General features: G+C 32.7%; 1 protein-coding gene across 4 annotated transcripts in view; it reads left to right on the top strand.

Moving 5' to 3' along the window:
* LOC145254766 (protein PTHB1-like) overlaps positions 1-17,958 on the top strand; it is a 141,762-nt gene extending 123,804 nt beyond the window's left edge. For all 4 annotated transcript variants that reach the window (XM_080113534.1, XM_080113531.1, XM_080113530.1 and 1 more), the window contains one exon: positions 17,753-17,958. The gene's annotated coding sequence lies outside the window, so the exon portion shown is untranslated. The remainder of the gene's footprint in view (positions 1-17,752) is intronic.
* The last annotated feature ends 8,963 nt before the right edge of the window (positions 17,959-26,921 follow it).

A 26,921-nucleotide genomic window follows, 5' to 3' on the forward strand; every position in this document is an offset into this window, starting at 1 on the left:
CGGAAAAAGTCCATTTTCATGGTTCACTTTATGTAAAGTGAAATTTAAATAAGTAGTTTAACACATTAAAGAGTATCAACAAGAAGTTGATATGTCTATTATCTTATATGATGTGTTTTTTTATCAAATTAGGAATTTTCAGCAAATAAAATAACTTGTGTAACGCCATATCAACGAAAACGTTACTTTCTATTGTCGTATCAGTTTCTCAAATTGCAAATATCCTCATAAAACACTGCAGTTTACATTCATTTGACAAAAGACATGAAAAGCATTTATATGTTTCTTATGTTTTCAATACTTGTGGATATCATAGCCTGAAAATGGTGTAAACGTGAGTGTTTAATTGTATTATGGACATTTATTTGAGCTCGCATTTGCAAATATCATATAATAAAAATTATAGTCGATGTTAAATTTGTATAAAAGTATATTGTTTTATAAATAACTAGCAGTTCACCCCGGCTTTGCTCGGGCCCTATGTACTGTTCATAACTTGCCCTATGTGTGTATACACTTTATGTAAGATTTCAAATGTTTAGACCAAAATTTGTCTGAGTAATTTTGTATGGACCGCAGAAGTCAATTTTTGTTAACTTTGACCCCAATTTTGACCCCTTCAGCATTTATTATTTTGGTCTCAAATCAAAATACAAAGTTTTACTCATGTCCAAGTTACCTACATCTAAAATTTCAAGTGTTTAGACACAAAATTGGCAGAGGAATTTTGTAGAATCTGCAAAGGTCAACTCTTTCAACTTTGACCAAATTTTCGCCCCAAAACTGATTAAAATGCTTGCCACATGTCTGAATACCCATTATGTATAAATTTCAAATATTTAGACCCAAAATTGCTAGACACTGCAAAGGTCAAATCTTTTGAACTTTAAACCCTTGGCAGCTCAAATTTTCAACTCAAACCGATTAAAAAGCTTGCCCATCTCTGAATAACCTTTATGTAAAATTTCAAGAATTTCAGAAATTGGCTGAGTAATTTGGTAGAGACCGCAGAGATCAATTTTTTAAAACTTTAACCCCAATTTTGACACCATAATATTTATTTTTTGGGGCTCAAATCAAATTAAAAAGTTTGATCCATGTCCAAGTAACCTACATTTAAAATTTCAAGTGTTTAGATCCAAAATTGGCAGAGGAGTTTGATAGAGTTTTCAAAGGTCAAATCGTTGAACTTTCTCCTTGACAAATTTCTGGCTGAAAACCGATTAAAAAGATTTTCCCAAATCTCAATACCCCTTATGTCAAATCTCGAGTCTCTAGACCGAAAATTGACAGAGTTATTTGGTAGGGGAATGTATCCTCACACACACACACACACACACACACACACACACACACACACACACACACAGACATTTTCACTTTTATTGATATATAGATAATTCGCTGCAAAAAAAAAAGAAAAATTAAAAGAAAACTTTTATAAGAATAAGCCAACAAAGTAATAGGGAGACACACGCGCACCAACAGACATATGTACGAATGTTCAAATATAAAAAACGGAAATAAATAGCAAATACAATAAATAAGAAATGTATATATGAAATGTATATTTATTTAATTATTTTTCACCAGAGAAGTGGCATTTGATACTTACATTAACAGAAATTGTGTATAGTGACGCCATATTTCAATGTTAGTAATCGTTTGTTAATGTAGGGAAGAATAGGATTCTAAAATATTAGAATGGTCAGAGCTCAGCCAATCAGGACTGGCGGGTTATGTGAAGAGAGACTTTATTATGTATCAGAAAACTGAAAGATTATGGTATGTCTATGTATCTATTAAGCAAGTAATAATCAGTGTAATCTCAGTAGCGTAGGTAAATGTAGAATTATTCCCGGTGTCAACTTGTAGCGATGGTAAGACTTAATATTTAAAGAGAAAAATAGGAACTGATTCCTCTGAAGATGTTGTGATGGTGTTGCTTGTCTGATGTAATGTAGAATTTTATTTTCACGACTGAATGTGTATATAATGGTGGTCAAAGCTACGGAAGATAGTGGCTATTAGGCTATTAGGCTAAATGTATCGAATTTCATGTGGCATCTGTTGTTGTAAACCCATGATAGTTTGGTGTAAGGGGAATTTCTGCAGTCCTTTTGTTATATGGGAGATAGATAATTATTTTTTATACTTTATAAATTGATTCGTTTTTTCTTGCTCTGACATTAATATTAAAAGCCTACTTTATCTTTTCAAAAATTATAAAAACAAACTTCTTAATAACCTCAATCATGGATATGTGAAGGATAAAATGATGGTTAACTAATTTACAAATTCCTTTGAAAAACGAGTGTTCATTAATTATTCATTTTTTATGGTTTCTTATTAGATGATTAGTTTCACTTAACTGAAATCTTTTTATATCTAATTACGTATCACACCGTTTACTTCGTATGACTTTCAAAATAGGAAATGGCTTTGAGAAAATAATACATGTTAAAAATATAAATAACGACGTAAACAATGAATATTACAACAAAAATTTAAAATGTGTTCTTTATTTTGCACAATAAGTGTGTTTTTTTTATAATTTCAGCATAAAAACGTTCTAACACACGGACATGTTATATATATATATATATATACAAGCAAACAGTTAATAAAACATGTTAAAAAACACTTTGAAATGAAGTTAAAAACATATTTAATCTGAAAAGGAAACACTAGATAAGTGGATAGTCCTTAATCCACGGAGTTTCGAAGAAATACTTTCCTTCTCATTAGAGGGTAGGAATTAGCAAAATGCGGGATCGGATTTTGCATGCAAAAGTATTTGATGAAACAACAAGTAAGTCAAAGATCTTACTTGAAAACAAAAAAAGTGAAGCAGAGGGAATATGGTGAAGAAAAAGGTGATTACACATGAATGGATAATCTGGTGGAAGATAAATAATCCAGTGACGGTAAAGTCCAAATATATAACTTCAAGAAAGTTAATTGAATTTCCATTTGCACAATGTATATATATATATATATATATATATATATATATATATATATATATATATATATATATATATATATATATATAAACATGTCCGTGAGTCTGTTTATTATACAAACTTTATTGGATACATATGTCCATACATGTTTCAAGTGTCAATGGAATCCCAATTCAAGGATAACACTTCATCAGACCAAAAAAAGAATTGGTCTAATGAGGTGTCATCCTTTATTGGGATTCCACTGAAACATGCATGCACATATGTAACCAATAATGTTTGTATAATAAACAGACTATATACCAGCTCTGTCTTGCATTGAGTACTCTTTAATAATCCTGTGAGTTTATTGGATTTATATCTAAGAAACCAATCGATACAACCACTATATATATATATATATATATATATGTACATATATAGCATAAGCCTGATGAATCCTAGCATGGATGAAACGCAGAATATTCTGTGTAGCTTAATTGCCATATATATTTTATAACTTACTATATATATATATATATATATATATATATATATATATATATAATGTAAAGTGACCTTGTCTGTGAGTGTGAAAGGTCTCTATCAAATTCCTGCATTAATATTTGGTGTACAGACTTGAAACTTGGCATATAGAGTATTTGAACCTCAAGAACACTTTTGATTTAGTTTTTAGCCTGTAAAAATAGCTGATAAGGGGTCAAAATTAAAAAAAAACAGATGACCTCATCAGGAGTAAATAGACTAATTTCTGAGCATGTGTACATATATTAATTTTTAGTTTGATGTCGCTTAATTTTTAACCGTTTTAATCTATCAGACATGTGTATGTATATGATACGTGTGCATATGTGTACATGTATTATATTTTTTTAATGGAAATCGCTCCAGACAAGGCATGAAGCCACTTGACATAAGGAGCTAAAAAATACTACTACTTCCGGGTCAAAACCTTGCCAAAAATAAGTGTTAGATAGAATAGTTTCTGATTCAGAAAACGGCAATTCTTTCCACTTTGTCAGAAACATGTATGTATATGTGTATGGTGTGTATATGTATGATATGCAGTGTATGTGTATTATATGCATGTGTGTGTGTGTGTGTATTATATGCATGTGTATCTCTTCTGTGTTTGTCTTATGTGTATGTGCATTATATGCATGTGTATGTGTATTATTTGTGTGTGCATGAGTGCATATTTTGTGTCAACAGTCGAAGCTGCCAAACAAATGGTGACGTTCGACAGTTCTACATTTGATTACAGCGATAACATATTGTTCAGTTGGGATACACCATTGGATTTCTCCATCGTGTACATCGTTAGTTGGATATGTTTCACCTTTTCAAGGTTATTTAAAACGAGTCACAATATATCATGAGGCAGCAAGGTCAGAGGTCAGTCTCTTTTTTGGTTGGATGATGAAAGCTTTTTTGAAAGATAAAAAAAAATTGCATCGCTTAATAAAAAAGAAAACATTCTTCTGTTTACTTGCTTTTCTTAATTTTTTTCTGTTCGATATGTGGATATCTTAATAGGATATTGGAAGGACTATCCAGTGTTGTCCAGAGTCTGGACTAACATCGATCGGATATGTACCCTTCTATCTCCATGTTTGGCCGACCCCTTGGGTTAATACCACCAAAAAATAAATTAAAAAAAAAGAAACAAAGCACTTTATCTTCATCTACGCATAAGTTGTTTTAATTATAAAAGTCAGAAAAATAAGATTAAATAAAATGATTTTAATCATTCAATAAAAATTTGTATAACATTTTTTTTTATTATCAGATTAAACTTGTAAAATAATTTTTTCTGAATTTTTTAGATATGGATTTTTTATTTGTATTATTTGGATTATTCAGACTACTGTTCTCATCTTGAGTGTTATTTGAACAATGTTTTGGTCGATGTAACCTCCGACCTTCTTCAGGTGCACTTATCAAACTCGGAATCTTTTTATCATACTCAGGAATCTGTACAGAATTTTGAATTGAACCCTTTATTTAATTCATCGGGGTAGCATGTTCTTGTTCCATCAGCCATAATTGGGTAGGAGTTTTAAGTAATTTGCAATTGTATTAATTATTGCTACCACTAGAGATTGAACTTTCAACTTCTAGAAGAGGGGTACACCTGAATTTTACCAAATACCTTATCCACTGCGCCACAACAAGATACACCCGAAGAAGGTCGGAGGTTACATTGACCGAAACATTCTGAAAATGACACAAAAAAGTTGTGAAATAATGTTTTTAAAGATGTGACCATGTTTCTCGATTTTTGTTTTAAAAAATTTCCCTTTTTCCTCTCACTTTACATGTTCACAATCATGATTTTTTTTTTTACTCCATCCTGTGGATGCTCCTCTCTTTCTCATGAATACTCAAACTTTGGAAACTGATAGAGAAAAGAAAGCCAGAAAAAAATATCTGCAGCTGACTAACTGCTTCACCTAGTTTCAGTGTTCTTTTTCAAACATTTCCCAGTGATTTGTGTTATTTGGATTCTCGGACTACTGTTCTCATCTTGAGCGTGATTTTCACAACGTTTCAAACACAAAAACAAAAAACAAAAAATACCAACCTTGTGGGTGTTTGCTTTGTAGTTTTTGATTTTTAACTGGATGTACAAGCACGCATACATGCAGACAACTGCCATTTATATAAAAGAAAATAATCCAAGATTAATGCATAAGAAGATGAAGAAGAAGATTGTGATGAAAGTGAAAACAATAATTTAATGTTTTAACCATTTTTTTTTTTTTTGCAGTGATTTTTGTTCTTCAAAATTTTACGATGTAGACTTTCGTTCAAGTCTTTTTTTTTTTTTTCACCCATTTTCACCCATAAAGCATATTGCCGATTGAAACGTAAAGGTTCACTATTTGGGAGCATGTCCAAGAAGGGACTGTGGGCAGATGAGCTGCAAGATATTTGTTCACATTACATTTAAACTTCAAGTTGGCACAGTAAGAGAAGCAGGAAATGGAGAGATTTAAAAAAAAAGTCTAATCTGATAACCTTTACAAAACAATTTGCGTTATGGCAATGACCACTGGTCAGCACTGGAATTTGGGTAGCAATAAGCTTCCTCAAGGTCCCAGTCCTCTTTGCACTCATACAGTGGAAGTCTGTTTAGTGCTTTCACTTCTCGGTTTTTTTATCCTCCTCGACTCTTCTTGTCTATTTTATGATGTGGTGCCAGTTGATGCTGACATTATATTATTTTTCTTTTTATTGAGGGGAGGGGACAGATTAACTTCCGGTTATGCAGTTTCAGTTTTCTTGGTTCCATGTGGTGTTCCTTTTATCTTCTTGTTTTACTTTTTGTTACAATTTCTATATGGCCGGTTTGCGTTTGTAGCTCATGTGTATTAGTTTCTGCTTTCAATAATATTTCAGCTGTTTTCATTATTATTATCTGCTGTATCTTCTTAGCCATCCACCTGATTCTAATTTTTCCCATTTGTTTTTTTTTTTTTTAAGTTTTTGGGGATTGTTCCAAGTGCTCCTATGATTATTCGTGTTATTTTGACTTTTTATGTTCCAAGTATTATTATTATTATTTTCAATATCATCATTATCAGTATTTTCATTATTATTATTGTTATTTTTATTATTTTCAGTATCATTATTAAAGTTATTATTTTCATTATTATTATTATTATTATTATTATTTTCATTATTATTATTTTCATTATTATTATTATTATTATTATTATTATTATTATTATTATTTTCATTATTATTATCATTATTATTACTATTATCATTATTATTATTATTTTCATTATTATTATTATTACTATTATCATCATCATTATTATTATTATTTTCATTATTATTATTATTATTATTTTCATTATTATTATTATTATCATTATTATTATTATTTTCATTATTACTATTATCATTATTATTATTATTTTCATTATTATTATTATTGGCTCACAAGGAGCTTTCACACAGATCATTAAGGATCTCTCCCTAAAGACAACCTATGATGTTCCCTGGAAGCTGAATGGCAACAAGTTTCCTCAAGTTTACTTGTTTTGTCTCTTTGTTCACAGAGTCTGCATTTGCTGTTTTCTTGTGTCTTGTTGATCTTTGCTTTGATGTGGTATGTTCTAATTGCATTATCCTGTGCGGCTATTATTAGGGATTCAGTTTCTGTTTACATTTCCTTTTTAGCGATGTCCACATGTCTCATTTTTTGTCAGTCTTATCAGTCGTCCGTGTAGCTGTTTCTGTTCTCATTTTTCTTTCCTCATTTTATTTCTTATCCCTTCTTTTTCTGTCTTGTTTGTTTTTGCAGTGTCTCTTGCTGTGCTAATTATTCTTTCGGTGTTCTGCATTATGTATTTTTCTAATTTTTTTTTTGCGTTATTCACACAATCTTCTATACAAATTAGCCCTCTTCCTCCACCTTTCCTTTTCATATATAATCGATCAGTATCATCCTTTGGGTGTAATGTATTGTGCATTGTCATGAGTTCCCTAGTCTTCTGGTCGAGATTCCTCAGTCCTTCTTTGGTTCAACCTATCTTACTAGTGACACTGCTTTAATTAGGTTTCTACGATAGAGTTTAGTTTCAATGAGTTTTCTTGTTCTTCTGACATATTCCTTTCCAATTTTCTTTTTCATTTCTCTTGTTTTGATGGTGTCTGCTCCGAGAACTCCCAAGTATTTGTAGCTATCATGTTCACTTAGTGCCACCATCTCTATTTGATTGGATAGTACCAGACTTTCTGTTGCTTCCAGTTTTCCCTCCTTATGATTAGCAGTGCACACTTTTCCATACCAAATTCCATTTGGACATCCTAGCTGAAGATACTGATTGTATTTATTAGCGTCTCTAGTTCCATCTTTGTTTTCATGTCATCCATGTACATTAGATGGTTCATTCTTTCATCTGCGTTAGTGAACTTGTATCCAGCATGCCATTTTCTTAGTGTGTTGTTCAGGGACATTATGGCTATGATGAATAGTAGAGGTGGTAAAAAATCACCTTGGAAGATACCTCTTTGTATTATTATTATTATTATTATTATTATTATTATTATTGGCTCACAAGGAGCTTTCACACAAGTCATAAAGGATCTCTCCTTGAAAACGGCCTGTGGTGTTCTCTGGAAGCTGAGTGACAACAAGTTTTCCCAGTTTCCAGCGCTCTCCACCTCTTCTGATAACATTTGCTAATAAATTTGCATTATTGCAACAGCTGCCCACCATCGATCTCTCGCTAGCAGTAGCCATTAGTCTCCACTGGAATTTGAGTGGCAATAAACCTCTCCAAGGTCTCAGATCTCTTTGCACTTGTCCAGCGGAGGTCTGGTATTAGTAATATTATTACTATTATTATCATCATTATTATTATCATTAATATTACTATTAATATTATTATTATTATTATTATCATTACTATTAATATTATTATTATTGATATTACTATTAATATTATTATCATTAATATTACTATTAATATTATTATTATCATTATCATTACTATTAATATTAATATTATCATTGATATTACTATTAATATTAATATTATTATCATCATTAATATTACTATTAATAATATTATTATCATGCTGTTGTTGTTATTGTTAAACATCATTTACTCATTTTGAATGAACTGCATGATTATTGTTGGCATTCATTTCCTAAATATCTTTCTAGTTAGTTTTCTTTCTAAAAAGACATCAGGTATTTATGGGTGGGACCATGTGAAGGTTGCCAACATCCTAAGTGAAAGTGTTTTTGTGGAATGAACTGGATTTGAACTTGGCACACCTATGTTGTCAGACTGTGTCGTTAACCACTGAGTCATAGTCACTTCCCTGCTTCTGCTGCTTATTATTATGATGATGATATAATCATCATCATCATTAACAAAACCAACATGATCATCATCGTCACCTGCAACGATACAAAATACTCTGGAATAAAAAAAAAAAAACTTAAAAAATAATAAGTAACTTATGACAATTCCTCTGAACTCTATTTGTGTTCGGCTACATTTCTCCCCCCCCTCCCGTAAGCCGCCCTCTTTTCTATGACTGGTCATATGACAGAAACAGTGTGTGTTTATTTTCATCGAGAGATCGATCAGGAAATTTGCTTATGTATTATGTGGATAGAGGTTGTCTCTTGCATATATTTGGCCGCACATAGGTGTGTCTGTATAAAATGGTGTCATCTTTCTTTTTTTTTTTTTCCCCCACCTGTATAAATGTAGGTGTATATTTACAGGTGTCAAAGATCCAAGGGTCATGTCTTGAAAGAATGTCCGCCCAGGCGAGGTTGGTTGCCACCCACACGCCTGCATTCATCTCCATGCCTCCCCTGTGACCTCGGGTCAGAATCAGGGTTATCTGCCCCTTACACTCATGCACACCTCCTCTACCCTCTGGAACCGAAAATAATGTTCACAGAGATAAAGACAGAACAAACCTAACCCAGGTTTTTTCTTCCTTGTATGTCATCAGTTGAACCCTGACCCACCTCGAGTTGCCACACCCCTTTTCTTTATAGGGAGAGACAGTAGACTGTTTGTATTTGAGGGCATGGCTCATCTAGCAGTAATGTTGATTCTTTAATTTGATAGATTTGAATAACATTCTCGTTTGAGACCAAATTATTATTCAACCAAAAAGCCATTTTCTTTTCATTTTCAATCTATATGATATTTCTCTTTGCCTGTCTGTCCATTCCACTTTTTCTCGATAGGGTGCAGAGAATGAAATATTGATATCTGTTCAATCAGAGTAAAGGATCAATAGATATTAATAGGGATTAGTTACCACAATACCACATTTAGTCTAGAAATTTTTTCAGAAACTACTGAACCGATCTATCTGAAATTTTGTATGAACCTTTGCAATGATAAGGTGCAGCGAATTAAGTATTATTGTACCTGTTTGATGCAGATAGCATAATCACGTGGACACATCAGTTTCCGTCAGATCACCGAAGTTAAGCAACGATGAGCCTGGCCAGTAGCAGATGAGTGACCATTTCGGACTTCCAGGTGTTGTATGTGCTCTCCGCTTATCTTGGCATTGGTTCCAGTCGTCCTGGACTTCTCCTTGTCACTGGACTCAAACAGTGCCGATTCAGGAGAGGTGTGGTTAGCGATTGCGTAACCCTTGCCTCACAATTACATGCGCAGCTACCGCTACAGGGGGTATCTTTTGTCTTTCGAGACTGAACGGAGGCATCGATTGATGCATAGTTAAAGGTTAAGAGATTAATAGGGGTTAGTCACCACAATACCACATTTACTCTCGAAATTTTCCCGAAAATTACTAGGCATATCTGGTTGATGTTTTATATGCACCTTTGTTATGATGAGGGGCAACGCATTAAGTAGTATGGTATCCATTCGATGCACAGGTAGGAATTCAATTTGGTGCGCAGGTAGGGATTAATAGGGGTTAATATTTAATGCAAAACTAACAACAAATTTAGCCATATTAAATCATAAATTATTTGTGGGCCAATTGCATATATATATATATAAAAGTAAAATTGTCTCTGTGTGTATACATTTTCCTTCCTAGCTACTCTGTCAATTTTCAGTCTACAGACTCGAGATTTGACATAAGCGGTATTGAGATTTGGGAAAATCTTTTAAATCGGTTTTCGGCCAGAAATTTGTCTGTCAAGGGGTCAAAGTTCAATGAATTGACCTTTGAAAACTCTATCAAACTCCTCTGCCAATTTTGGATCTAAACACTTGAAATTTTAAATGTAGGTTACTTGGACATGGATCAAACTTTTTAATTTGATTTGAGCACAAAACAATAAATTTTAAGGGGTCAAAATTAGGGTCAAAGTTTAAAAAAATTTGACCTCTGCGGTCTCTACCAAATTACTCAGCCAATTTCTGGTCTAAACATTTGAAATTTTACATAAAGTTTATTCAGACATAGGGAAAGCTTTTTTTTTATTAGTTTTAGGTCGAAAATTTGGCTGCCAAGAGGTCAAAGTTCAAAAGATTTGACTTTTGCGGCCTCTAGCAAACTATTCAGCTAATTTTGTGTCTAAATGTTTGAAATTTTACATAAAGGGTATCCAGACATGTAGCAAGCTTTTTAATCAGATTTTAGGCGAAAATTTTGCTGCCAAGAAGTCAAAGTTGAAAGAGTTGACATTTGCAGGCTCTATCAAATTCCTCTGCCAATTTTGGATCTAAACACTTGAAATTTTAGATTTAGGTTACCTGAACATGAGTCCAACTTTTTAATATATATATATATATATATATATATATATATATATATATATATAAAATGAAAATTACAATTAAATTTACCAAAATGATCCAAGATGGTAAAATTAAAGTAAATTATAAATATTAAAGAATTAATATTTATAAAGTTATCTCAGCCAGATGTAAAAGCTCGATAAAACCAAATAGGAAATAGAGCTTATAATACGAGCAAACAGTTAATAAAACATGTTAAAAAACACTTTGAAATGAGTTAAAAACATATTTAATCTGAAAAACAAACGCTAGATAAGTGGATAGTCCTTAATCCGCAGAGTTTCGAAGAAATACTTTCCTTCTCATCAGAGGATAGGAATTAGCAAAATGCGGGATCGGATTTTGCATGCAAAGTATTAGATGAAACGACAAGTAAGTCAAAGATCTTATTTGAAAACAAAAAAAGTGAAGCAGAGGGAATATGGTGAAGAAAAAGGTGATTACACATGAATGGATAGTCTGGTGGAAGATAAATAATCCAGTGACGGTAAAATCCAAATATATAACTTCAAGAAAGTTAATTTAATTTCCATTTGCACAAGTAAAATCCAAAGAAATCCTGTAATTGGAAGAAGATGGTCTATAATAATCCAAAGGCAGAAATCCATGGAATAATTCACAAAAATGTGTACAAGGAAAAAAGGAAAAAATTCCAATAATATTAATAAAAGAAAAATAAGATATGCTTTTCACTCCACTTCCGAGACATAAATATAAATAAGAAAGATCAGGGAAGAAAAAGAGGAGAGAGAGAGAAAAAAAAATGATGATAGAGTTAAATATAAAATAGAGAAACAAATGTCAAAATGACCCAGACAGGAAATATTAAAGGCGCGAAAAAATTATATAGGGCAAAATAATATAGGTCAACTGAAATGTACAGGTCATCACTTAAAAAAATGTCAGCAAGAGTTGTTAGACGACACTAAATGGAAAATAAATAAATTAATTAATAAATAGAAAATAAATAATAAATAAACAATGAATAAAAAAATATATATAAAATAAAAAAATAAAAAATAGAAAAAATAAAAATTATTTAAGGGGAGAGGATGGCCGGTATCTGCAAATTCAGGAAAAAGCAAGAAAAAAAGTAAGTAAATGCATATAGTAAAATATAAGTAAATATACATACAAGATATGAAAGTGTGGGTAGATTGATATATTAAATAGATAGGAAAGTTTAAAGAATAAAGCAGAAAATGCAGATAAAAAACCGGCCATGCAAAGAAGAGATAAAGAATTAAAATCTAAAACCAAGCTTCTCTCTTTACATCATCAACATTCTGATCCCCATCTGGCATCAATTGAAATGAATGGCTCTCGTCTTCAGGAGGCCTCAAGTTTTGACAAGCTTCTTGGCTTAACCATTACTCCTGATCTTAAATGGAACACGTACATCAAATCTGTTGCCAAGGCCGCTGGAAAAATGGTGGGATCTTTCTATCGATCCGGTAGATATCTCACTGCTGATGCTATTCTCTATCTATATAAGAGCCAGGTACGTCCAAGGATGGAGTACTGTTGCCATATCTGAGCAGGAGCTGCTAGAAAGGACTTGTCCTGCCTTGATAGAGTTCAAAATAGACTTCGTAGCCTCGTAGGAGATGTCCTTTTCTCTTCCTTGCAACCTCTATCTCACAGAAGAGATGTTGCGAGTTTGTCTCTGATGTATCGTTATTTTCATGGAAAGTGTTCGACTGAGCTTCAATCTATGGTCCCCCCTCGCTAAACTTTCACAAGAAACACTCGTCTAGCTGTAAACACTATCAATAATTCCCCCCACTCTTTATCTGTGCCTAAACCTAAACGTAGATTCCATGAACAAAGCTTTTTTATTAGAACTGCACGCCTGTGGAATTGTCTTCCGTTTTCATGCTTTCTGGCTGACTACAATATGGTTGTCTTCAAGTCTAACGTAAATAAGTTCTTGATGAGCCGTTCCATATAAGTTATCAAATTTACCAATTTTTCATTACTAATGATTACTATATTGTCCAATTTCTACTGTACACTCTTTAACCCTTATCCTTGAGTGGCCTCTTGGCCTTGATAATGTGGTGATGCCTATGTAAAAAAAAAAAAAAAAAAGAATTATTAAATTATAAAGTATTAAGAAGTATGTAGAAAAACGATAAAGTTAAAGGACATTTTTTTTATATCTATATAAAAGGTAAAAGTAATAACTATGTAATTTCAAAATTGCCATAATTAAATTTGGACTTATGTTTACAGAAAGAGATCAGTTCATTTTTAGAATTTATTATATTGTTACTTTGAGGGAAAGTAATTATAGTTATAGCTTTGGTTGTGCAGAGGCGACATGACTTAAAGCCTGGAGTATAAGACTTAACTTTTTTATGATAGCCCATTTGATTGAGAATGGGTATTGTTAGAGTTAAGTTTTTTAATTAAAGTGGTTAGAGAAGTTCCTAGGTTATTATAAGAATTATGGTTGTTAAAAGAAGAAATGTGGTTTGATATTCTTTTCTTAATTAATGTTGAAGTAGCGCCGATATATGTATGTACTTTATTAAAAGCTTGAGGTCTGGTATTAATATTAATTTGCTGATTTGTATTAGTTAAATGGTTTGAATTTTGTTCATAGTGTTCAACAAATGGTGGGACAATGTCTGTATGAGGACTATTTTGGAGGGGATAATGAGTGTTGTTAGTGTTAGGATGGCTGTTAGGAGAAATATTATTATTCTCATTAATATTATTATTATCATTATCATTATTACTAGTTGTATGATTGTAGATGGAGGGACTGCTCGAGTGGTATATTGGATTAGTAACTATATCAGATGGGGGATGGGAAGAAGAATAACTTGAAGACGAAATATTAGTGTCTGTTATGGGAGGATTACGTGGGAGCTCAGTAATTGTGCATGAATATATAACATCTTTATGGATGCAATCATTATTGAGTGGGCAAAGATGTTTGTTATTACAATTACAGTTAGTTTTGGGTTTAATTGGGAAAGAGATTTTTTGGTCTGATTTAATTTTTTTGTTATTAGGCATTGTTGAATAAGAAATCCTGATTGAATTTTTATTGAAAATAGAACTATATCTGTGTGGGTATTTGAAAGAGTTTTGTACAATGTTGAAGAATTCCTTAGGTATATTAGTTTTGACATTTAGGCTAAATGGAGGATTAAACCAAATATTTTTCTTTCTCCTGATGCGACTGGGTCCTGGATATGACCTTAAACTATATCCAGTGGTGAGGCCCCAGCTTCTGGGCTTTGGGGAGTGTGGAGCCACCCTTTAATTACCATTGCTCCCAGGTCCACTCTGACCCGGAGTGATAGTACCTGTTAGGGTCCCAACTATGGGTTAAATAGAAACCGACGTCAAAACAACAAATATATTCTATTAAAGAAAATTTTTCTTCAAAATATTTGGATTCGGCATTAAATAACCTGAAAAGGGTTGATATGCCGTAAAACAAAAACAACCAACCAACCAACCTGATGCGACTGGGTGGATTAGAGGTATTGCGATTAGTATTTTGGTTTGGATTATAAATGTAGACTGGTTCATTGTTATTGATAGCGGCAGATCTTGTTATTTGAACTGGTTTCTTACGAGTCATATTGTGCGTGATTACAGATTTAAGGCAGCCTGCAGGAGGAGCATAATTGTTGTATTTAATCTTTTCCTTGTGTCCTGAATTCCATAAGGCATTATTGAAGAAAGTAGCATTTTGATTAAAAGTTTTTTATCAGCAGAAAGAGCAGAAATTCTTCTAGAGATGGATGGTACTATAGATTTTATAATTGAGTTGGGGTGGTTAGAAGATTTATGGATGTATAAAAGCGTAAGATTAGGTTTATGATAGGGGCTATGAGTTTCGGTGTTAAGATTAAGTGTAACATCTAGAAAATTTGAAGTTTTTTGTTTGGTTCAATAATTATAGAAAGGCCAAAGTTATTGAAGAAGTTATGTAATTTTTTAATTGTTTTGTTGTACTCTCTTGGCCTGGCTGTTGTACTAAAAAGGGCATCGTCTCTATAAAGACCCCCTTGGATATGTTTAAAGTGGTATTTAAGTTCTTTCAGTAAGAAGAGTCCCACTAAGTCTGTAACTTCTGCAGAGTCAGAAGCACCCATCAAGATGTCAAAATTATCAGGGGTATCCTTTCTAGTCCAAAGCTTATTGTTAAATTGTATAAGGGACTTTCTCGCTAGGAGAATTAATTTTATTTCTAAATTAGTTAAGTCAGAATTTCTTTTCTATATATATAGTGCCATAAAACAACATCTAACATCCCACAATAAAAAAACTACAGTCGCCTGACATTAGAAATATCTTAACTAACAATACTAAAATCAGATACCTTAACAACTGCATACGACAACTATAATTACTAGAATCCATACTTATAAAAAGACGACAGCCCTTTTTGAACCGGATCTCATTTAATACCGGCACAAATATGCTAACAGTATTTAATAATTAACTAACAATATTTAATAATTAACTAGAAACTAACTAAATAAACTATGCAATGAGAAAATCGAAATTAAAATTAAATAAAAATAATTCGACCTAACCCCCATATACTCACCTCTATAACAGATTAAAAAAAAAAACTATAATTACACCAAGCCCCATAGGAAACGAAAACAGCAACAATCGCTCCTGAAGATAATCGGATGCACTGATAGAAAGCGCTCGAGAACAATGACAACAATATGGCCGAAACACAATCTTTGGGTGTCATACTGCATAAGCTGCCTACCAAAATTAAAAGGATCGCCCGGCAAATTGAAAAACTATCCATTAAGATTGGAAAAAAGAATAACTCTGTCGTGTTCAACGAGATTTGTCTAAATAATAATCTGTTGCCAAAATATACATAAAGTTATAAACAGTACATAGGGTCCGATCAAAGCCGAGCTGAACTGCTAGTATATATATATATAATCAAAGTTTTTACTTCTCTTAGATGCATGTTTAAGTGAAAACTGAGGATACGCCTCTCCCAGTGGATTAAATGCACCCCAAGATACCAACATGGAAATTTCTACATCTGCTCTGTCTTGTGGCAGCCATTATACTGATTGTGATTAGTAGTTGTACCAAAAAGTATGGATGGTTCTACACACAATAAATCGTCTGTGTGGATTTTCGAACAATTAAGTTGTTGTAGCGGATCACATGCATTGAAATTGATGGAACTATTCATGATATATATGGTTGGAAAGACTAGGAAATAATTTTTTTCAAATACGTAATTTGTATGTGCCTTTATCCGTTAAATTGTTTTTTTTTACAGCAAGTATCTGCTTTGAACAATCGAAAATATGAAATTTGATATTTTTATCAAAATTACTTTTTACAGATAATTTTGTTTTTTAAAAATTCAAAGCAGCCAATTTTTATCAATGTTTTTTTTTTTTCAATTTTACAACCAATCACAACGCATGTGAAATGTAAATTTTTTAGCATCAGATTTGTTTGCAAAACTTTCGATTTCATAACAAACTATGCATAGAACTATATGAACACATACAAAACGTTATATAAGTAAAGATAAATAAATATATTTCCATGCTGTCGCAAGTAAAACGTGTGCTTTTTCTTAGCCCCTTTTCAAGTGGTGAGGAGAAGCGAGAAAGCAAATAGCAAGTCAAACAGTAATCCCAAACTTGAGCAATGAATCCAGAAAAGCTAAAAGCAAAGCAAAATGTTAATGTTTTTCTTTTTAAAAAATGGAAATCCAAAACTTTGAGATAATTGTTAAAAAACAGAAAAAAAACAATGTTTGGTAAAAAAGAAAACTTGATGATATTTTTAAAATACGCACTCAATTTCCCAAAAAAGTAAAAATGTTATTTCAAACTTAAGCCTTTTTGATGAAAATACTATTTAAAACTTGAGCCTTACAGAGCGACATATGCAATTAATTTCTCATAGACTAACACTGATGAAAATGCTACTTCAAACCATAACCTTACTAATGAAAATGCTATTTCAAACATAAGCCTTACTGATGAAAATGCTATTTCAAACATAGGCCTTACTAATAAAAATGCTATTTAAAACTTAAGCCTTACTGATGAAAATGCTATTTCAAACATAGGCCTTACTAATAAAAATGCTATTTAAAACTTAAGCCTTACTGATGAAAATGCTATTTAAAACTGAAGCCTTACTAATGAAAATGCTATTTAAAACTGAAGCCTTACTAATGAAAATGCTATTTAAAACTTGAGCCTTACCAATGAAAATGCTATTTAAAACTTAAGCCTGAAAGAATTTCCTATACATTTAATTTCTTATAGCCTGACAGGCCGATAAATATGTTATTTCAAACTTAAGCATAGCAAACCAACTAACAAAGTTTCTTAAAAGAATGCGTTTCATTTTTCAAATCGTTTTTCCCCCTTTTTAAATATTTAAAGATGTCGTGATAAAAAACATCTGTCATTAAATTCCGTAAAAAATGTTTCAGATCTGTTCGCAAAGCAATTGTCTAATCTTTCCCTTTTTCTTTTACAGATTAAACACGAATTCTTGGCCTCTTTTTTTGCCGTGGAAGGAATTTTTTTTTTCGTATATCAGCTCCGCCGTCCAAAGAACTTTATCTTTTTGAAAGAGTGGAATCTGAACAAATTTCCAAGTTTCAAAATGTGATTAAAAAAAAAATCTTTAAATGTTATAATCAACCAAAATAAAACTTAACACTAAAAAAAACAAAAACAAAACAATTTTATGTTTTTCATTTGCATGACTAAAAAATCTTTTATAAAGTGTTGTTGGCACCAAAGCAAATCTTTTGTGTGAAAAATAAGTGTGAAAAAGATGCTGAATTTGGGGTGTTAATGATTTAATAGATTTTGATCAAAATTGGAATAAGAATTCTAGATATAAGGATTAGTATCATCATATTTTGATTTTAATCTTCGCAAGGGGACATAAAAGTGGTGCAAAATTGTTCGATCCGCAGAATTAATTTTACCTATCCTGGGATGAGTATTCTTTTAATGAAATAACCAAATGAGGTTAAAAATAAATCTTTTTTTTTCCCGGTAATCATTTTCTAAACTAGAAGGTGGATGTTCGGTTTACTTCTGACAAAGGGGGAAGAATTTCTAATTTTTGTTCAGAATCTATCCATTAAGGATGGAACAATTCCAATATTTTTCCTGATTCTGATACAATTACCGATTCTTTTTCATTTCTAAACATAGAGTTGTTATTTTGAGAAGTTAATGCCAAAACCATGAACTATGTAAATATAATTTCTCAAACGTGGAAATACACTTATGGAGATGATCTATCGATTTTAGTTTTATTGGTTGTTTAAAATCAATAAATATTTATCATTTCATCATTAATACGAACAGTGGAAAATTAAGTTTTAATCAAAAACAAACAAAATTATGAAAAGGATCGTTTTTGGCATCAGAAAAAAAGGCATAAATTTTTCCAATACCGATTCCAATACCCTCAAAAGTTCCGATTTTTTAAATTCCTGATTCCAATTCTGATTAATCGTCCCAACACTACGATCCATATAACACTAATCATCGACTAGTCTTTTATCTTGTAGTATTTTTCTCTTAGCTCCTTACATCAAGTGACTTTATGCCTTGTCTGGAGCAATTTCCATAAAAAAAATGACCCTTTAAACTTGGGTTTACTTTCAGCAGCTTTGTAACTCTCCTTTCCTTTATTTTGTCCTTTAGTCCTCACATTCGATCAGTGATGTTTCTGACAAAGAGGAAAGAATTGCTGTTCCAGAATCTATCTATTTAACACTTATCATTGGCTATTTTTGTTTTTAGCTTCTTACATTAAGTGGCTTCATGCTTTTTCTAGAGCAATTTCTTTAATGTGTGTGTGTGTGTGTGTGTGTGTGTGTATATATATATATATTATTATTATTATTTATTTACTATATTAATTATTAAATACCGGCAGACTCTAGTGTTTCATCCTTTCGGAATCATCAGTGCAGGGTGTCACGATTAACGCCAGTCAAGAGACTCGAACCCCGGCAACAGAAGTCATGTCTGGCTTCATTAGCAAGGACCCGAACCATTAGGCTACCGCAAACCGTGAGAGATAAAAGTTGAAATTAAACATTTATTATAGATAGATAGATAATTTAATGGGTCGGTTCTTTTGCCAGAATTAATTCTGGCAAAAGATATATATACTGGTTTACAATATTTCTGGCAAAAGAATCGACCCATTAAATTATCGCCCCATTAGCCTCTTCCCTCTTTTTGCCAAAATATTTGATTCCATAATTAATCCAGCTCAAGTTCACCACCTCACAGCTGCTAAACTTCTATCCGACTAACAGGATTGGTTTAGGTAAGCCTGTTCTACTGCAGATAGCCTAATTGTAATCTCTGGACGTATATACCATGTACTGGATAAAGCAGGGGACGCTAGGGCAGTAGCCATAGATATGCCTAAGGCTTTTGGAAGGGTATAACATGATAGTCTTCTCATGAAAATCAGATCCTATAGTATTACTGGACGATTACTTAACAGAATTAAATCCTTCTTAAATAAGAAAAGAATCTAGATTGTCCTCGATAGTCATACGTCAAAACAATATGATATAAATGCGGGTGTACTTCAGGGGTCGATCCTTGGACCTTTATTATTTCTGATATTCATAAATGACCTCCCTGATAAAATTGTCTCGGAGATGGGTATAATTGATGATGACACCACACTCTACAAGAGATACAAGGTGAAAACAAATGAACAACACATATCCATGGCAATGGCGGAAACTCTAGAGGAAGACCTTCAGCCGGTAGTGGAATGGAGACGAAAATGGATGGTAACATTCAATGTTGCCAAGACTAAACTTATTTCCTTTAATAACTACAAAAAACCTGTTCAATCACTAATAGCCATAGCTAATGATACATTACCTGAAAGTACTTCATTCAAACTCCTTGCTTAACATTCACGGGGAACATGAGTTAGAACAGGTACATTGAGGGCATTGACAAGGCTGCTGCAAAGAAGGTGGGCTCTCTCTACCTTGCTAGAAAGTTAATAATGACTGAAAGTATCCTGTACCTCTACAAGGCTACCATTCGCCTATGTATGGAGAATTGTTGTCGCATTTGGCTTGGTCCATCTGCTACTAGTCTCTCACTCTTAGACAGGGTTCAAAAGAGAGTCGACAACCTAATAGGTCCAAAACTGTCGGCTAGGCTTCAACTGCTGTCCCATCAGTGAAATGTTGCATCCCTCTGGCTGTTTTACAAGTATTTTAATGGTAGATGCTCCGATGGACTACAAGCCCTTATACCCCCCTTGATATACCCTGACAAACCCGACAAGCAGCAGAATCCCACCCCTACACAGTAGATATCCTCAGATGTAAGAAAGCCTTCTACTCTAATACTTTCTTATCTAGGACGGCTAGACTTTGGAATTCCCTTCCAGGTTCCTGCTTCCCTGACTGTACTGACATGCAGAAGTTCAAGTGTAATGTAAACAGACATCTTGTTTCTCAACTCCCTACATAGTATCCCTGCAAATTATGTCCCAGATAGTAGCCTTCTACATCAAAGTGGCACTGTGCCTTCTTTGGTGTGAAAATGCAAAAAAAATATGTTGTTCAGATGTACAGCCATCAAGGATAAACTGGATTTTTCTCTTCTCTAAAGAGGGTTTTGATTATATTAGTATACATCCAGTAATACCATATGATTTAATTTTGTTGAGAAGACTATCGTGCCAAACTTTGTAAAAGGCCTTAGGTATGTCTAGGGCTACTTACCTAGCCTTCCTTGTCTTGTCCAGTACGTGGTACATACATTCGGAGATTATAGTTAGGATATCTGCAGTAGAATGGGCTTGCCTTAATCCATACTATTGGTCAGAAAGAAATTTATTATCTATGAGGTGGTTAACTAGTGTTTGTTTATTAATCAGTTCTCTCGCCAGAATTTTTGAAAATTGGTACAACAGAAGCAATTTTCTAGCAGACAGAAAAGCAAGTTCCAGTAAAATATTTATTGACAAAATCAAAAAAAAAAAAGAAGATAATTAAAGGAATTTTTTTTTGGCATCGGAAAATATACAGAAATTTTTCTGATTCCAATACCGATTCCGATACTCTAAAAAGTTCCGATTTTTCCGATTACCGATTCCGATTAATCGTCCCAACACTAATATATATATATATATATATATATATATATATATATATATATATATATATATATAAGAACAAGTAGTTAATAAAACATGTTCAAAAACACTTTGAGTTTCGATGAAATACTTTCCTTCTCATCAGAGGGTAGGATTTAGCAAAATGCGGGATCGGATTTTGCTTGCAAAAGTATTTGATGAAACTACAAGTAAGTAATAGATCTTACTTGATAACAAAAAGTGAAGCAGAGGGAATAGGGTGAATAAAAAAGTGATTTCACGTGAATGGATAGTCTGGTGAAGGGTAAAATTTCCAATGAGGGTAAAATCCAAAGATGCAGAATCTTATTATAAGCTCTATCTCCTATTTGGTTTTATCAAGCTTTTACATCTGGTTGAGATTATTTTATAAATATTAATTCTTTAATATTTATAATTTACTTTAGTTTTTCCATCTTGGATTATTTTGGTAAACTTAAATATAATTCTTATTTTATATATATATATATATATATATATATATATATATATATATATATATATATATATATATTTATATATATATATACTAGCATGGGTATCAGCGTTGCCTGGGTTGACATGAAGTTCTGTTTGAAACACACCGGTATACTAATTATTTTCATCATGGGCAACGTGGATACCCCCACAACAAAAATAAAAGAATGGATGGAAACATGTAAATGTAATTGCCCAAAAAAAGAAGTATGTGATACCCTCTCCACCAGATATTTCGGCAGAAGGGCTACAAAGAGAGGAAACTATTCTCCGGATATTGAGCACTGGAAATACCCACCCCCAAAGAAAAGATAATTAAAAAAAAAGATCTACCAAAAATTAATTCCAAAAACAATTAAATGACATTTTTCGTCATTTTATATTTCTAATGTAATCATCCCCCCTCCCCTAAAAAAAAATGAATTTGTCCTATTATGGGGTTCGTTCTGTTTATAAAATTGTTAGGTGAAAGTACATAATGGTTTCATAAAAAATAATTAAATTTTTCGTTATTTTATGTTTAAAATGTAATTCCCCCCACCACCACCACAAAAAACCCTAAAAACTTTTGTATTTGTCATGTTTTATCCCCACCTCCTCGATTGCCAAACTTGAAAAAATGCTAGTGATGACATGTCTGGTTGAACGCTTTGTGGCCAAAAAGTGGGCTCTCATTTTACGTTAAATTTATATAGAAAAGTTATCCCCCACGCTAAAATGTTAATTTTTTTTCAAAATTTCTTCTTCCATATTATTTATAAAGACTGCTTAAACGTATTAGGCCACAAACAAACAGGTTTTAATTTTTTTGGTCAATGTCAAGTTTCTTTCCAACACCCCCAAAACTTTAAAATAACGACTTTTAATTGTTTTCCGTGGTGCTGAAAACAAATATTACGTTTAAATTTGGGGCAGATAAGTAGTTTTCATGATATGAAGGAATTACTTTTTCAAAAAGTGGGGGATCAATTTCCTATATAAATTTAACGTAAGATGAGCACCCACTTTCTTGTCACCTAATAATTTCTTCATATCATAAAACAAATTTAACTGTGATATTCGTTTTCAGCACTCCCGAAAATTGGCGCTTTTTTATTTTATTTTATTTATTTTTTTTTACTAAGAGATGCGTTCATTTTTTCATCTCATAATTTAGGACGCTAATTATGCTGTTAGTAAGTTTACAAAAGCATACTTTTTTTTGTTCTTTTTTCATTATACAACATTTATAGTTGTGAACAGGTGCCTCTGCAGTTTAACATTTCACAAAACTTCTGTTTACATTTGGAGGCAGTTAAGTAAACTACAGAAGCACCTGAAAACTACTTATCTGCCCCAAATTTAAATGTGATATTTTTAGCGAATTTAGGAAAACTCGTTCCGGGAAAACTCGTCTCGGGAAAACTCGTCCCGGGAAAACTCGTCTCCGGAAAACTCGTCTCCGGAAAACTCGACCCCGGAAAACTCGTTCCTTTTCGCTAGGTAGGAAAACTGGTCCCTTATTGAATAAATATCGATTGAAAACACATTTTATGATCGTTCTTGAAGGAGATATTGTTTTTTAAAATAGACTATAGCCGCCCCCCACCATAATATTTAAAAAAAATATTTTTACTTGTTTAATGTTTTTTTTTTTTTTTTTAAATAAAATTGATTTTCTAAGTATTCATTTTCTACCTAACTGGCTAAATTCTTAGTGGTTTCACTTATTTTAAAGCGTTTATTATGTTCATACAAAGTTAATTACAAATTTTTTTGTTCTTATTTTAACGATGTTTTTTGGAGTCATAAAAACAAAACAATAATAAAAAACAAAACAAAAAAATTAAAAAACGGAGCGATTCGATTCTTCGTTACTTTTTTTGTTTTGTTTTTTTTAATTATGATACTTTTTGTTTTTGTTGTTATGGTTTTGTTTTCTCTCATACCAAATGCACTCATGCGTTATTTAAAATTATAATTTTATCAATTATCAACATTTATTGTTGTCCTGTCAAATTTTGCGAAAATTAACTAATAAATTAAAAGCGAAATATTTTTTTGGCGCGAGCGATGCCATGTGCTAACAATCTCTCGTTAACTCATTTTTAATTTTTACTTCAAAATTCTAAAATCAATCATTAAGAGAAAAAGTAATCACTAAATAAATTTATTAATCAATTTTATTGAAAACTCTATCGTTTATCAAGAATCTTTTTAATTTCATTTTTTGTTGGTTGTTTTTCGGAGGGAGATATAGGTTTTACCCCCCTCTCTCAAAATTATATTTTAAAAAATATTAAAATTTATTATTTTTTTTTTAAAACCAAATCTCCCTTAGTAATTTCTTTAATTTTCTATTTTTTAGCGATTATCAAGACCCCTAAGATTGTGATATACCGGACATTATTTCTCGTTCTCACGTAACACTTTTGTTTGTTTTCTGTGTTTTTTTTTTCTTTACCGAATAAACAATTCCAAATAAATTAAACAACAGTAAATAAGTAAATTCTTTTTTATATTAATATTAAAAAAAATATGCGGTCTTGTTTATGAACATAATAAACGCTTTAAAATAAGTGAAACCACTAAGAACTTAGCCAGTTAGGTAGAAAACGGACACTTAGAAAATCGATTTTATTTAAAAAAAAATAAAACATTAAACAAGTAAAAATATTTAAAAAAAATATTATGGGGGCTATAGTCTATTTTAAAAAACAATATCTCCTTCAAGAACGATCATAAAATGTGTTTTCAATCGATATTTATTCAATAAGGGACCAGTTTTCCTACCTAGCGAAGGGGGACGAGTTTTCCGGGGTTGAGTTTTCCGGAGACGAGTTTTCCCGGGACGAGTTTTCCCGGGACGAGTTTTCCCAGGACGATTTTTCCCGAGACGATTTTTCCCGGGACGATTTTTCCCGGGACGAGTTTTCCCGAGACGTGTTTTCCCAGAGACGAGTTTTCCGGGCACCATTTTTAGCACTATCGAAAACCATTAAAAGACGTCATTTTCAAGTTTTTTGAGGAGTTGGAAAGAAACTTGACATTGACCGTTGTTTTCTAGGGGTTAAACGATGCTGGGTCACGTCGTAAAAATTAAGTATTTTTAATTTAAGATATTAAATAAATTATAAAGAAAATCTGTTTCGCAGGCAGTTAAACACACTTGCTGTGGTATAATTATTATAATAAATCCTGGGCAACACTGATTAAATTTTAAAACAAAAAACAAAGAGTAGGGGATAATGGATTTTGTTCACACGTGTCTCTGTGACTAACTCTGCCCTCGTGAGGATGCAAGTAAATGAGGACATTAGTTTTAATTATTTTTCTCTAACAAATAAAAAAAGTTACTTAAAAAGTAAGAATAAGTGAAAAAAAATTTCCTCCGAATCAAAATAAAAAAAATAATTCAACTTAGAATAATATTCCGAAATAAAAACAAAAACATGAAATATTTAATAATGTGCTCCGTTTAAAACAATTTTTCAATTAAGCTATCACACTAATTTCCCCTTTTGGTTTTCTGGTTTGTGGTTTGAAAATAAAACCGTTTTAGATTTCAGATACAATAAATTAAATCAAACTTAACTTGAAATTTAAATAAACTAAATAATTAAAAAAAATTTAATTGAAACAAAGCTATTAAGTCAAATAAGTAATGCCATCGAGGTAATTATTTAAATAGATTTAATTTAATGTGATATGTTAATGACCGTAACTCAGTAATGAAAAAGTTGTTTAAAGAATGCTATATATTGAAAGTCCGTATACAATATAATGTCCCTTCGCGAGAAGGATCTGCCCGGCCTTCTGGCCGGGATCAAAGTGTTAGCAAAGACCATATGTGGCGGTAACCCCACATCACCCTACAGACCACAGTTACTATCCAGCTCCCATTTTCCACCTCTCGGGAGCTGGATCCCCCCTTTCCCTCCCGCCTCCCTCTCTCTCCACATTAAAAAACGGCCTTGTGCCTAATTTGCTCAGTGGGGAAGCAAATAAATACTGTCTCCTTCGACAGAAGGTCCACCGGGCCTTTTGGCCGGGATCAAAGTGTAGTATCTGTTCTTCAGATACTGCACTTAAGATAATTTGTACCAGTCAATGGAGGGGAAACCCTCTATACTGGGACAATTATTATTTTTGGTAACCAGAGTGACCCCTTTTAGGGGAGCTGGTTTTTACCTCACATTAAAAACGGCCTTGTGCCTAATTTGCTCAGTGGGGGAGTAAATAAATACCATCTGTTCTTCAGATGCTGCACTTAAGATAATTTGTACCAGTCAATGGAGGGGAAACCCTCTATACTGGGACAATTATTATTTTTGGTAATCAGAGTGCCCCCTTTTTGCCTACTTTTAGGGGAGCTGGTTTTTACCTCACATTAAAAATGGCCTTGTGCCTAATTTGCTCAGTGGGGGAGCAAATAAATACCATCAAAGTGTAGTATCTGTTCCGACAGATACTGCAAGCTATGACTAGCTATGACTAGCAAAGACCAGATGTGGGGGCAACCCCACATGCCTGACCTTTAACCAGCTCCCATTTCCCACCTCTCGGGAGCTGGTCCCCTTTTTCCCTTCCCCCTCCCTTCACTCCTCACATTAAAAATCGGCCTTGTGCCTAATTTGCTCGGTGGGGGAGCAAATAAATACCATCTGTTCCGACAGATACTGCAAGCAAAGACCAGATGTGGGGGCAACCCCACATACCTGACCTTTAACCAGCTCCCATTTCCCACCTCTCGGGAGCTGGTCCCCTTTTTCCCTTCCCCCTCCCTTCACTCTTCACATTAAAAATTGGCCTTGTGCCTAATTTGCTCGGTGGGGGAGCAAATAAATACCATCTGTTCCGACAGACGCTGCAAAGCTATGACTAGCACAGACCAGCTATGACTAGCAAAGACCATATGTGGGGGTAACCCCACATATCTGACCTTGGTCACTGAAGGGGCAACCCTTCATACCAACAGTTTCTAATCCAGCTTCCACTTCCCACCTCTCGGGAGCTGGATCCCCCTTTCCCTCCCCCTTCC

This window comes from Euprymna scolopes, chromosome 30, assembly GCF_053919585.1.
Source record: "Euprymna scolopes isolate OS-2025 chromosome 30, ASM5391958v1, whole genome shotgun sequence".
Lineage (NCBI taxonomy): Eukaryota > Metazoa > Mollusca > Cephalopoda > Sepiida > Sepiolidae > Euprymna > Euprymna scolopes.